This window comes from Astatotilapia calliptera, chromosome 3 (assembly GCF_964374335.1).
Source record: "Astatotilapia calliptera chromosome 3, fAstCal68.1, whole genome shotgun sequence".
Classification (NCBI taxonomy): Eukaryota; Metazoa; Chordata; class Actinopteri; order Cichliformes; family Cichlidae; genus Astatotilapia; species Astatotilapia calliptera.
In genome coordinates, this window is record NC_137424.1 from 66,145,353 (window position 1) to 66,159,826 (window position 14,474).

At 38.3% G+C, this 14,474-nt stretch overlaps 1 long non-coding RNA gene across 1 annotated transcript; it reads right to left on the reverse strand.

Annotated features, from left to right (window-relative positions):
* Nucleotides 1-1,420: 1,420 nt before the first annotated feature.
* Nucleotides 1,421-7,830, reverse strand: LOC145425634 (uncharacterized). Its single transcript, XR_013906347.1, has 3 exons — nt 7,591-7,830; nt 3,133-3,231; nt 1,421-1,691 (listed from the first exon to the last, which is right to left on the reverse strand). It is a non-coding gene; the product is annotated as an uncharacterized LOC145425634 (long non-coding RNA).
* Between the last annotated feature and the right edge of the window lie 6,644 nt (nt 7,831-14,474).

Below are 14,474 nucleotides of genomic sequence, written 5' to 3' on the forward strand. Positions count from 1 at the left end.
GAGACACAGGAAACAAGACAAAATGAAACTTTGCATTGTTTTGCATAATTATTTGATCTCTGATGTTCCTGCTCACCATACCAACAAATTGCCTAATTTTAACAATAATTGTCAGCTTAAACCATTATCTGTTGTTTATAAAAGATTTTTATTAGATTTTATATATAAAGAAAAATAAGAATGTATTTGAATTGTTACAGATTATCTAGTGATTTTTTAAAAAGTTTGTAACACATAAACATGTATCACTCAGCTACTGTACTGGTGTGAATGTTATATTCTCTTATCACTCACACACACACACACGCACACACACACACACACACACACACACACACACACACACACACACACACACACACACATGCTAGATAGGTTAGGCTACACTCTATGGTAGGAGAGCCAAAAATACAGCCTGAACCAGCCCATTGGATGGGTTTGAAAAATGGGGGGGGGGCTTAAACTTTTTTTGACAAAAATTGACAGAACAAAATTTTAAATATTTTTTTGAGTGAGTGAATAATTTAATAAAAACAGTTGTTCTTCAACTGTTTTGTCTTCAATTGTCAGCTCAGTTTCATGTAATTACATTTAAAAGTCAAAGATTTGCTGCTCCTAGCTTCTCTCTCTCTTCCGTCCTCCCTGACAGAAGGTTTTTCAGACAGGCTGAGCAATCAGGCTTAAAAAGAGGAACAATGATCACTTTTAGGTTTTAAAAACAATCTCATAATTAATATGGGGCTGGGGTGGGGGAGTGCAGTGGTTAGCATGGTTGCCTTACTGCAAGCAGGTTCTGGATAGCAATCTGCCAGATAGGGTGTTTTTGTGTGAGATTCCTCTGAGCACTCTGGCTTCCCCCAAAAGTCCAAAAACATGCATGTTTGATTAATTGGTGATTCCTAATTGAATTTTTTTGTATGTTAGCTCTGTGACAGCTTTGATGGAGACTAAATTGAATAACCAGTGCTCTGGAGAAAAGAGGAAAAAAGTCAGAAGCAAGACAGAATACATGTGTATATGAGAGAGAGGTGGACAGGTGAACATGTATGGAGTAAAAGAGTTTAAATATCAGGGGGATAACAGGAGGAGAGAAGCTGCAGAGAGGTGTGTAAGACTGCAACTCTGCTTCCTGGTCCCAACTCTGGATTGTCATATTTTGGGGGGTTTAACAAATTTGGCCAGATTTCTAGAAATGAGGGCTGCTCCATCCAAAGTTAGATGTATGGCATTTAGTAACTGTTAAAATAATGTATGTTTCCTGAGCAGAATATTTATACTAAATCTCAAGACAAGATACCTGTGGTAACTCCTCAAAAAGTACCCCTAATCTGTTTATTCCAGGCTCAATATATTTAGCTTTAAAATCCGCTTTTTGCATTTCAAAATAATCCTTCTTTATTTTACCCTGGGCCTTGGTGGTGACCCTTAATTCAAACAACCTTCTTCTAATTGGTCTCCGATGGCCAACAGAAGGTTTGAACAACAGCTTGGTGGGGCATGAGATGTGAAATGTCTTAGAATAAAGAGTGGAAGAAAAAGTAAATATTGCATGGTGAGCAGCTAGCTAGATTCTTTCCAAAGTTATAACTAAAGAGCAGCTGTACCTCTGGTCCTCTTTGCTCTGATGGTTATCTGTCCGGAAATGATGTCTTCTGTTCTCACTGCTGAGTAGACTGCAGCTGGATCACTCCCTACACAATAAAATGAATTCAAATTACTGCAGATATAACAAACATTACAGTACTGTTATATTTAAAAAGAAAATATACGTGTCACGGACCCAGCTCTGGAGGACTCGGGGTCTGTGAGCAGTTTTGACTCACCTCCCGTTGATATTGTTGTTATTATTATTTTGGTCATGTGTGTGTTTTTCTGCACTGTGCTGTGTTAGTCTGTGTCCCACTCATATGTATAGGCAGGGTATGGGTGTGTATGTCTGCGGGTGTGGCTGGAGGATGGAGCTCAGCCACCTGCAGGCCTGAGGGGTGTGGCCCTGCGGAAGGACTGGCCACACCTGAAGTTCATGCCACACATGTTGGTAATCAGGGCTCGTCGGGGGAGCTACTTAGGAGAGAGTTGGAGCTCCCACCGGCGCAGGATCATTGTCCTGCAGGTGAAACGAGGGACCAGAAGGGCAGCACGCACAGGGTGTGCAGTAACACAACAGCGGGGAGCACGAGCACGAGCACAGACGTCGGAGGGAAGCAACGAGGGAGTTATTGTGTTTACAGCTTTCCACTGTAAATAAACTGTTTGCATCGCAGAGTCTGCGTTTTGGGTCCTCCTTTCCCCACACTTTTTTTCTTATCCTTTTCTCATCATCTCTTTGCTATGAAAAGACTGACCATATGGAACTGTTTGTGTGCAAAATGAAGGTAGAAAACCACAGAGCTGCCAGAAGCTATTAATATATACTGACACACTTCACCACAGAGCACAAAGCAAACTGTTGCTTTGCAACATGAATGCTATTATTAACCAAATCAAAATAGACTGGGGCAAGAATTCTCATTAGCTTCAGAACACAAAAACAGGATGCTGCGGCTGTGGTTACAAACTGAACGTTGGCTGTACCTGAAAGCAGGCAGTTAGTCATCTTTGTTCTGTTTAATCTGTCTCTTTATACATCCTGCTAACAGCTTGTGTGTGAACAAAACCCAAATAGCAGAGACATGGGCACCTCTTCTGAGCTGCTTTGGGCAATTGCTGCTCAATTGCAAAACTGCTGAATGATCTGTTGCCCAAAAGTTGATAGAAAGTCACAACGACATTATACTGTATATTAATCATTACTAATAACAGATCAACAGTCTAGATTAACTACAATCAGTCCCATTAGGCTCATGACTGACCTAAAATAATAACAGAATACCTCAAAACAAGATAATTAGCTTTTTCATAATGTCCAGGATTCTGGTGAGCTACTTAAAAGTAACCAAACCTGCGAAACTCAGAATACGCCTGGTAGCCTGGTGTTACTTACCAGATGTCACTAGTTACTAAGATGGAGATCATTAAAAAATTAAACATTTTAATGTTTTGTTAGGATTTTAATGTTAACATTTAGATCAAAACAAAGCATCAGTTCTTGAGTGTAGAAGTGAACCAGGAGACAAAGAAGAACAGATGTACCTCTCATCTTTGATTTATTTGTCTTGTCTCTTATGATGATTTCTCCGTAAGTGACATCTTCAGTTCTCACTGCTGAGTAGACTGCGGCTGGATCACTCTCTGCACAATAAACACACAATAATACACACACAGAGGACATTACTGCAGATCATGCAGAGTTGCTGATACTGATATTGATATTGATATTGATATTGATACTGCTCCTGCAGAAAGATTTTTGAATCTTTTCATTTACTTTAACTGCCATAAATGTAAATTATGTCAGTTTGTTTAATTTATTGTGTTCATTTATGTTATTTATTTTCTTTATTTATTGTTGTTCCTTTTGAGGTAGGAACTAAGGTTCATTCTGTGTTGCGCACAGGCTTTTTTAGGTGACGAAAGTAAGTAAAAAGCATGTGCAAAGAAGCTAAGTTAATAAGTTAACTAAGGCAGAAGAAGGAATAAATAAGCAGTTTAAAGTAAAAGAAAGCTACGAAGAAGAAGAAATTGGGAATTATTTTTGTTAAGTTTTGTTCCTGAAGCAGACTCATTCCCTCACGGTTACGTGCAGCCAGCGAGGTATGTTAACTGTGTTTGTTTATCGCGTATTTGTTAACTTGGGTTTAAATGTTTATTTGTAATATTTATGTTTGGTCATTCTGTACTTTTATGTAATAACAGTTTGACGGTGGATTTTATGGTGTTTCTGAGGAGAAGTGTGACGGAAGAATAAATCCATCTGTGAATGAAGAACCGTGGTGTCGTGTATTAACTGGAGGGAGTGATATTTACTATTCATATTGTTATATCGGTAAATAAATTAACATAAACGCTCCTTTACAGATAAATCCAGGATCAGGATGAGGCCCCTTTTTCAGGTTCCTGGCCTTTTTTTGTGATGCACGATATAGGCCAGGCCTGCCCAATCCTGGTCCTCGAGAGCTACTATCCTGCAGCTTTTAGATGCATCCCTACTCCAACACAGCTGAATCAAATGGTTTGATCTCTTCAGCGTGCCATCATGTTTGGCAAAGGCCTGATAACAAGCCATTCATTTGATTCAGGTGTGTGGGAACAAGGATGCATCTAAAAGCTGCAGGACGGTAGCTCTCGAGGACCGGGATTGGGCACCCCTGTTATAGGCTATCTGTCTCGATAGACTAAAATAAATTATTCTACCTACCATCATGCAGACACTGCCTCGATACAATTTAAACATTTTCACATCTATTCTCTGCATGTTATTTTATTGTTATATTTTTATTTACACATACATAGTTTAAATAACTTAACTCTGTTAAAACTATTCCCCTCAGTTATGGCCGCTTCATGGTTATAGGCATCAGCAGCATCAGATGGGCTTATCTGCTGCTTCAGTGCTACAAAAACATTCCATTTAAGAATTATTTAATATTACACAGATCATCCTGGAACCTATAAATTGTGTTTATTTTCATCTTAAAACTAAGGATTGTCGTGAATTATCCTCCACTTATTGGGTTCTAATAAGCTAATGACCTTGGTCATATTAATTTGTTTTATAACCATGGTTGTGCTGACCTTATTGGCCATGCTGAAAATACAGAATTTGATCTGTATAATCTCTTTATCAACTGCACCTGGGATCTGTCCTCTCGTAAACAGGTTAGTTAACACAGTATATTTTTCAGTATCTTCCTCCAACGTCTTTCTTTTTTTGAGCTTAGCCTTTTCAATTCCTTGTGGCCTCGTGCTGCCCTCTATAATCACAGACTGATGCCTAACAGTGTTCCTGTCACATGCTTCACCAAGTTTGATCTCACACCCTCTGGCGGACAGAGGCTCAGAGATATACAGATATATGGAGGGAGATGTTGCAACAGTTTGAAAATACAACACGTTGGAGAAAAAAACAAAACAATGCAAAACGTTCCATGGTCCATGGTCGGAATTCACATTTGTGTCTGTGTGTGCCTGTATGTCTGTGTCTATATGTCAGGTTGAGTATCAGACGCCACCTCTCTGGGAACATCTCAGGCCCTCCCAAGTATGGAGGCCTGTCTCCCCCCACCACACTCCCTGCCGGTGGCTGATGCCCTCAGCCGTCGGTGCATTGGTGGTTCTTGGTGTCTGGGGCTGGGAGCTCAGGTATGTACCGGCTCACTCCCGGTGGCTGCTTGGCGGGGCCTGGTGCCCGTGGCTCGGTCGGGCCTCTTTCCAAGCAAAAGCTTGCAAAAGCTTGGCAGGGACTCTCAACCATTTTTTTTTCCTACTCAAACCTTTTCTTCTGTTCCAAAAAGTTGATTCTGTTCATCTGGTTAGTGGGAGAAAAGCTACGTCCAGATGAACAGAATCAACTTTTGGGGATTTCCTTACCATGATGATTGCGCATGCATCAAGACCTTGTCTCCTGTTTTGTGGCCAGCCAGGGAGCATAAGCATTTTACTTTTTTGGATTCACTTTATTGTTCACTGTTTCCTTTTCTGCTGGTTGTTTTGGCAGTGTAGAAGCTACTACTTAATGGTGTGAGGTAATTATAATTAGTTTGTAAGATTGTAAAATTAATTTCATGCACACAGTTTTTGTTTGGAGACTCTGCTTATGTATAACTTGAGTTGTTGCCCTGTTACGTTGCACCACTTTTGCCACAGGGGTCATAAGACTTGGCAAGCTCCAGTTTAGATTTTTTTCTCATCCTATATCAGCATTTATGTGATGGTAGTTTATGAGTAGTAACAGTATCATTCAAATGAATATTGCAGAAACTTTCCACGCCATAAAATTGCAGTGGTGTGCGACGCAATCAGTGCTATGTGTATACTGGTGCCTTAATTCTACCTGTCTAAGAAAGACCAGAGCTGTTGAATGAAATTCACATCATGTCTTCATTTCTATGGACCTTTTTGTTAAGAGCAGTGGCAGATTATGGAACCTCTCAATAATTCCAGATGTTAGCAACATACGCTCGTGCGAAAGCGCATTTAAAAACTCTGGGTAACAATAACTGTTCAGACAGATCCATTTATGCCTTAATAATTTTCAAAATTGAAAGTCTGTCACTTAATTTAAATTTGCATTGAAGCACTGCAAGATATATTTGTAGTCTCCATGTATCATGTGAAAGCTCCAGTTCTGAAGCCCTGCTGATGTGACTTTGGCTTCGAGAAAGAAGAGCAATGGGCCAAACCAGCAGAAACATTTCAGATTCTAATAAACTACTAAATATCTAAATATCTTTATATAGTTTACTTAGAATTTGTGAACAGTGGAGACACTGATAATCCAAATGTTGGTGTTAAAAAATATGAAAGTGAAGGAAAAACGGCACTGGAAGTTCTTATTTCAAATCGTAATTTTAAAAAAAATCTGAATATTTGCTAACTTTTATTAACAATTTTGAATTCATGACAGTGTGCACAGTTTATCAATAAGTTATAGATATTCCTTTATAGAAAAAAAACAAACACAAAATAAAAACAAAAAGAAGAAGCCTACAAACTTTTTTTCGCTAATGATGAACAGGAAAGTGGACGACAGCGGAGCTGTTTTTTTTAATTTTTTGTTAACCACAAAGAGTAAATCCAGTGCGCAAACAACACTCAGCAGTGAGATTTTAAAGATGAGTACATTTGAAAAAAGCTTCAATACAAACAATGGGAAAATGAAAACTGTGTACCGATATTGGTTTAAAGTGTAAAAATATGGACTGTAATTTAAGATTATAAGTCAAGCATGAAATCAATAAAATACTTTTTTTTTATTTAAAAACAACACTTATTTTCACAATTCTAATAATCTCAACATAGAAAAGGTTTTTCTTTTTGTAGTTTGTTTTCCTAATTTTTATTCTTCTTTACTCTATAATAAAACCAGATCTTAATTATTTATGAATTTGAAGATCAGAGAAAAAGTCCTTCTGGATAAAACTATGATCATAATGCACATGTGGACATTTTTACTATTTTAAGTTTAAATGTAATTTTGAAAAAAACTAAAAAAATGAGTGACATCCTTTTAAATTGTTGCATTTTATCTTCTGTTTTTATTTTATTTTATCTTTTCTTTATTAGTGAATAGTAGTGTTCTCCCTGCTGAACAGAGTGCAGCTGGATCACTCTCTGCACAATATAAAACACATGCAGAGGACAGAGTTGGTGCCTTTTTAAATGTATGTGTCTGAAAAATACTATGGCTGACTGTGCAGGTAATAGTACTATTTAAATGTTTTTAGTGCAAATTAACAATTAATTGTCTGTGTGATGCATTAGTGCAATGGATGTAGCTTGTAAACAATTCAGTACATTATTGTCTCATCCAAATATAGTTACTTCTAGCTAAAAAGAAAAAAAAAGACAATATGGTATGCTTGCATCCCATAACCTTGGGTCCTAACTCTCTACAAACCCTGAAACATAAAAATGCCCAGCGTTCTCAACACTTTATAAATACCACAAACGTGCAACCCCACCCCCCAACCCAGCAAAAGACAATATTACCTCTTTGTCTGGCTGACTGTAGTTGGTGAGTTGATATTTTGATGTCACTGTACATGACGTCATCTGTGATGTCTTCAACATTTTCTTTTTGATCTGCTGAAATGAACCAATAATGTTTAAGAAAGTTGTTTCCCTCTGCCATAGAGAATAAATACTAACACTAATGCTAATGTAATCATAATGAGTGTATACTTTACTTTGTTCTACAAAACAAACCTGGACACGTATAGTCTACAAGTCTGAGTCTCACCTTCAGGTTTCCTGTGAACAAGTCGTCTAATCAGCAGAATCAGTATCACCAGAAGAACCAAAACACAGACTGGTGCAGCAATCAACACAGGGAGGATGACACGGACATGTGACACATGTTTATTATCAGGAGGAGGTGTGGATGTAGGTGGAGGTGTGGTGGTGTGTTTCTCTATAATAAAGCAAACACAGTCATTAAGTTGTCGTCACATTGTGAATGTTGAAACCTGCAGAAACACAGACAGGTGAGTGTGTCACCTGTGACAGTGATCCAGCTGGATGGAGACTCTCCATGACCGCTGATGTCACACTTGTAGAGGCCTTCATCAGACCTGGAAACATGCTGGATGGTCATGTGACCTGTAGGCTGCTTCCTGATGAGGGAGCCATCTTTATAGAAAGCAGCTGGGAGGTTGGAGGGAGTGGTCTTTGTTTTACAGAGCAGAGTGACGTCATCTCCCTCCATCACAGGGAGGACAGGACTCTGCAGGATCACTGATCCACCTCAACACAGAGACAAACTACAGCATTTCATCCATTTACACACAGCTTCATCAACACTAACTCCACACACTCAGCTTACCAGTGACTGTCAGGTTAACCATGTTACTGATGGGACCCTCTGTGGACTCACACCAGTAAACTCCACTTTCCAGTGGGTCAATATAACTGATGTTACAGGAAGAACCAGCTGGTTTTCCCCACCCATCTCCACACTGAGTCCTCTGTTGTTTGCTTGTGTTTCTCCTCAGAGTCCATCCAGCAGAGCTGTCGTCCTCCTCACAGCTCAGAGACACAAAGTCATCCTTAAACAACTGAGAGCTGCTGGGACTCACAGTCAGACGAGCTGTGAGGGTTACAATGAAAAACTGATGATCTTTTTACTTTACACTCTGAAACATGAACCCAAACAGGTCATATCACTGAGCATTTATCAGGTTTAAACTGTGACAGAAGAAGGTTACTGACCTTGGTTTGTTGTGCAGCTCAGCAGTGAGATCAGAACTAAAGAGAAATTAAACTCAGGTTGGTTTGAGCTGAACATGAAGAACAACTCCACACAAACAGCTAACAAATCTGTTTCTCTGCTTTTTTTATTCAATCTGATGTCAGCAACATATTTCAATAACATTTGGGCAACAAACACAGTAATCAGTAATCATACTAACAAATATACAAATATCCAGACAATTTGGATTCTTCAATCCCCTCTGTCTCAGTTTTGATCTGGGGAAACAGCTCTTGAAGTCATCGTTGTGATTATATAAATTCACTGTGAGAAAATACAAAATATCCACTACTTTGAAATAACACAATAGACTAATGTGTCCATTGTGTTGATATAACGAGTTAATGATTTGATCTTTTCTCTGCCTGCTGTGTTTCCTCGACTCCTGAGCAAAGATAAAGAGTCAGTTCAGACCTGCAGTTGGTCCTTGTGGTGTTTTGAACTTGAATTCAGCCTGATTTGTTTTTCGTGTCTTCTCCTCCATCATCAGTTATCAGGAGAGCAGACAGTCAAAGTACAAGAATTCAAACAAACACAGAGATTCTACTTACAGAGCAGACACAGCACAGATGTTTCCTTCATCGTCCTTCTCACTCATTTCAGCTTTTCTTCATTTCTGTCACTGACACCAAGTAAAGCCCGCCCTCTTCCTCTGAGCACCAGCTTTTCTACTGGTTCAAACGTAGAATTGGGGAACTCAGTTTCTGTTTTCGGGTAAAATGATAAAACTATTTAAAAAAAATATAACTTGAAAAACATTACAAGATCTTTTGTCTTAAAAAGTTGAAGCTATAATGCCCACAGACATTTGTCTGTTCACTGAAAAGACATTTGAAAAACTCACTATCTTTTGATGCTAGTGATCTGTAGTTTGATTGATGAACAAATCCATTTCCATGTAGTTACGTCCCCCTCAGTGAGAGAGGCAGAGATGAGCTGAAACACAGGAATCAAACCAGGGACGCTGCTGTTATGGAGCTGAACTGGAACCATTCAGACACTGAGGCCCTCTGAACACATTTTAATTACAGCTGTGCAGAGACACACTGATGACTGACTGGAACACTCTGATTCACATTTTACATTAACACCATCCTCACACATGGTTTATATATGACCACTAGAGGGAGACATTGCACTTTACATACTAACATGGATGCCAGCTAATTAGCAATGCTGTCCCCCCCTTTATTATGCAGACTTACACAGAGCATCATGTATCCCAATTTCTTGAGTGGAGAATAATATTAGTCTTAACACTTACTTGTGTTTCCAATTATTCAAAAGCTGACCAACAACTCAAATAGAGTTAATTCCGAGCTGAGCAGCAAATCCATCAGGATTATCTAGCTGAGGTCCACCAAGCTCCACCACTCAGTGAAAGCACTTGTGGAGCTGTCTGATTAGGTAGTCCTCCCCCAGTTTGGACAATCCAGCGGTTCAGAGAGTCAGCCTGGTGTTGCCTTCCCTTTCTCAGCAGAGACCACATGGAAAAAAAAACACAAGATCTGAGGGTCCTGTAAGCAGCCTCTGGACTAACTGAAAACGAAAAGCAGCACCTCTACTGGCTAAATGGACCAGGCCGTGTCCACCTTCCTCGCTAGAGAGAAAAAGGACACTTTGAGGAATCCAGTGCAACTTGTCCCAAACAAAATCCACATATGAATATATGCGATCCAATCTTGCCAAAGACAAATGATTGTCCTTAGATTGACTCCAAGCGTCTATGATTTCTGTTGGAAGCCCCTTCAGACATCTAACAGGTCCACAGCTGCAGTCAGCTATCTGAGCCTGTGGGTAATGGGTTTTCAGTGCAAGTGAAAATCCCCACATAAAAACAAATACTCATCATCACTACAATCTTAACAGTGTCACACTGGACATATATATATATATATATATATATATATATATATATATATATATATATATATATATATATATATATATATATTTAAAAAAACATTCTATCCACCCCTTTGGTTGGAGTATATATATCGAGAAAAGCAAAATTCACATTTTCATATTTGGCTTTAACTTTCAATAAATGCTTTGCCTGAAAGAGGAAAAAAATCTTACAGATCCCCACCCCTCCACTAAAGCTCCACTTGTGACTAAAAATGACCTCAAGCCCACAGCCCTTCCTCCAGTCACTCTCACTGTTTCTTGAACTGACATTATATCTAATTCCTTTAAATACACAAGCTTGAAAAAAGCAGCTCTTTTCTTTTCTCTAGCATTGCTTAAATTTAAAGTGCCTATTTCAAATTCACATATAAACAAGGAGAGATGGAGAAGAAAAAAAAAAAAACAGGGACATACATGTCTTGATCTGTTAACACACCATCAACCAAATTTCCAGATTTTTTTTGTCAAAACCTGAGACGACTCAATCAACTCCTTCAGGTCTGGAAGTAGTCCTCCACTTTTACCAGCCTGAGGCCTTTGTCGTCTGTAAGAACCTTCTGATTTCAGCAGCAGAGTACAGATTTTGCTGTTCCTGGTTCAGAGACAAATCACCTTCAGATGCCATACTGCTCACTCCTGCTTTGTTTCCTCTCTTGGCTTTTAAAGTTTTAGTACTGCTGTGTTAGTATGGCAGGTTCAGAGCTCTTCTTCTTCTGGGACAATTTCAATAAATCTTTATCAAACATATTGTCATTCTCACAAAGATCCTCACACACAGATTCATGAGTTGTTTCATTTTTCTGATTTATGTCAAAAACACCTGCAGACTGGTCATTATTCATACCAGTCTCTATGATGTCAGTGCTCCTCTGATTGTAATGCTCACATGATTGTCATTCTCTCAGACCTATCACTGATCATAAGGGGATAACTTTCAACCAACTCCTCAGTGGGGGGGGGATTGTCTGCCTTAGTAATATCGGGATTACCGTGGCCTTGGCAGGCTCTGCAGGTGTGATCTATGTTTCCACACCAGGTGCCTTGGGTGGCACACGCCCTTTAACTGCATCATCCATTGGCAGTGTGTTTCTTAGCCGACAGAATGAAATAAAATGCAACCACAGCCATTTAAGGGGAGCACTCTACTGAGGTCATTCCCAGTAATGTCTGAACTGGCACTGTGTGTGATGCAGAGAGGTGGAGACTGGAGGTCTTGATTGAACTACAAAGCTTGTAATCATGTTTCCTGTTGATTGACCTGTGTGTGCTTGTGTTCAGACTTTAAACCAGAGCCAGATGTTGTCTACTCTTCACTGAAGTAGTCCACCAGTCCAACCACTGACGTCCACCTGCTCGCCTTTGGTCTCCCACCTCAGAGCAGAGAAATTTTTAATGTGTATTGTGTAAATATAAGTAATCCACCTACACTTAAGAGAATCTAATAAAAAGACTTTGCAGTTTTTTCTGTTCCTTATTAATGTCACTGTTTTGTTTCCTCATCTGGTTCTGTAGCTTTCACAAAGGTGTCAGATGGAAAATTTGATTTTTTTTAAATTTAGGAAACCATTATATTTTTCTTCATTGCTCTGCTGCCTGGGAAACTGTCAGTACCGCTTGAAATACCATTGAGTCATATGTACAGACTGCTGCCATCTACTGGTAAAACTGGGAGTTACAGCCAGCAAAGGTGCTTTTTAAAAGAAAACGGCTTTACCTCTAAATATCCAGCAGGTTCCCTGTTAGAACTGGTAAAAAAATAAATATGTTGCAGAATGTGATAACTTGTTGAATAGAATTTGGGTGTGAAGGTGTAGAAATGTGTAGTTTGATATTTACACAAATATACTGAGAAGAGCAAACTTCTCTCTATCTATCTTTTACTGCTTACAACCACAGCTCTGTATGAAAGAGTATTAGGGCCACAGTAAAAAAAAAAAAAATTCTGATCATTTTGAGAATAAAGTCGAAATTTCAGGCTTAAAGTAAAAAATTACTTAATGTAAAGCTCTTAATGTTATTTTGAGAATTAAGCCCAAATGTGGAAATTACAGTTGTTTCCAGACGAACAGCTGTTATACCCTCTACAAAATGCCTGTAGAGTTGGTGAAATCGTACTTAAGAATCCGTATTAGTTACAAGGAAATCTTTCTGAGTTAACTTGAGTAATTACTTCCTCCAAACCATCAATGTGTCTTTCAGACCCAATTCCTACAAAACTGCTCAAAAATCATTGAAAGAGTAGTTGTCAAACACCTGACACATCATTTGCAGAAGAATGGCTTATTTGAAGAGTTGCAGTCAGGTTTCAGAGTTCATCACAGCACAGAAACAGCTTTAGTGAAGGTTACAAATTATCTACTTATGGCCTCTGACAGTGGACTCATCTCTGTGCTTGTCCTCAGTGCAGCGTTCGATACTGTTGACCATAATATTCTATTAGAGTGATTAGAGCACGCTGTAGGTATTAAGGGTCCCGTGGCACAGTGGTTTAAATCATATCTATCTAATGAATATGATTAAACCCAAAAGGACTAAATCATATACAAAAAAATTCTGTTCATAGCCATAGTACACGCAAAAAACGGTGAGAAAAAACAGTTTCTACGCAGCACCTTCACTGTCTGCAATGACAAGTAGTGATCAAACCACTGAATTGCTATCAATACATTAATTGTTGCTTTCTGATACAATAAAATAACACAAAACAAAATGAACAAAATAACTATAACAGCAAACTCTATATTCCTAATTTGAATTTTTGCATTTTCATGATTTTTTTATCTATTTTTTTTCTCAGTTGTGAATAAAAAAAAATTAACTGAGTGGTTAATTTTGTTTTCTTTCTGGAAATCCCTTTTTAAATTTAAATATTTATTATCGGGTTAATAATTCATTTTGCTTTATTATTATTATTTATAGAATAGAATAGAATAGAATAGAATTCAACTTTATTGTCATTGCACATGCACAGGTACAGGGCAACGAAATGCAGTTTGCATCCATCATGAAGTGCTTTAGTGATATAGATATATTACAATATATATTAGCAATAATATAGATATGTAAGTATATTGCAGAAATGGGTCTATTATGTTATAATGTACACGGTATGAAGTATGTTGTGAATATTCTATAACTATAAGTATGTACAGGCTGTAGTGAGTACAAGCTATGTACAGGCTATGAACAGGATATAAATATGAAAAACTATACAGAATATGAAATAAATAACTTTACAGAAATCTGAGATATACAGCTATACAGAAATGGGAACTATGCAAGTTGTAAACAGCTGTAGGATTAAAAATTATCGAATGTACAGAATGATTATTTACACAGAGCTATACAGTAGTGCAGTTAAGATAAGTGAGATATAATTCCTACAGAGGCTATATAAAGTGCTAGTGGTTAAATTATCAAATTACTAACTTAATTATGGTCTAGAAAAGAATAAATTAATGAGTGGATAATTTTGATAGTACATATTTTTATTGTAAAATTAATAAATTCGTGGAAACATGCTTTTATTTTGATGGAGACGTGTTTCCGGGTAGTGATGGGCAGATGAAGCCTCATGAAGCACTGAAGCTTTTCATCCAATTGGTTCACCCCAACGCGAAGCTTCTTGAAGCTTCATTTGCTCTAGCAGGACACCTACTGGACGTAAAAATATTAGTTGGCATGAATTTGAGGAGTGTGGCATTTTGCACACAGCCTG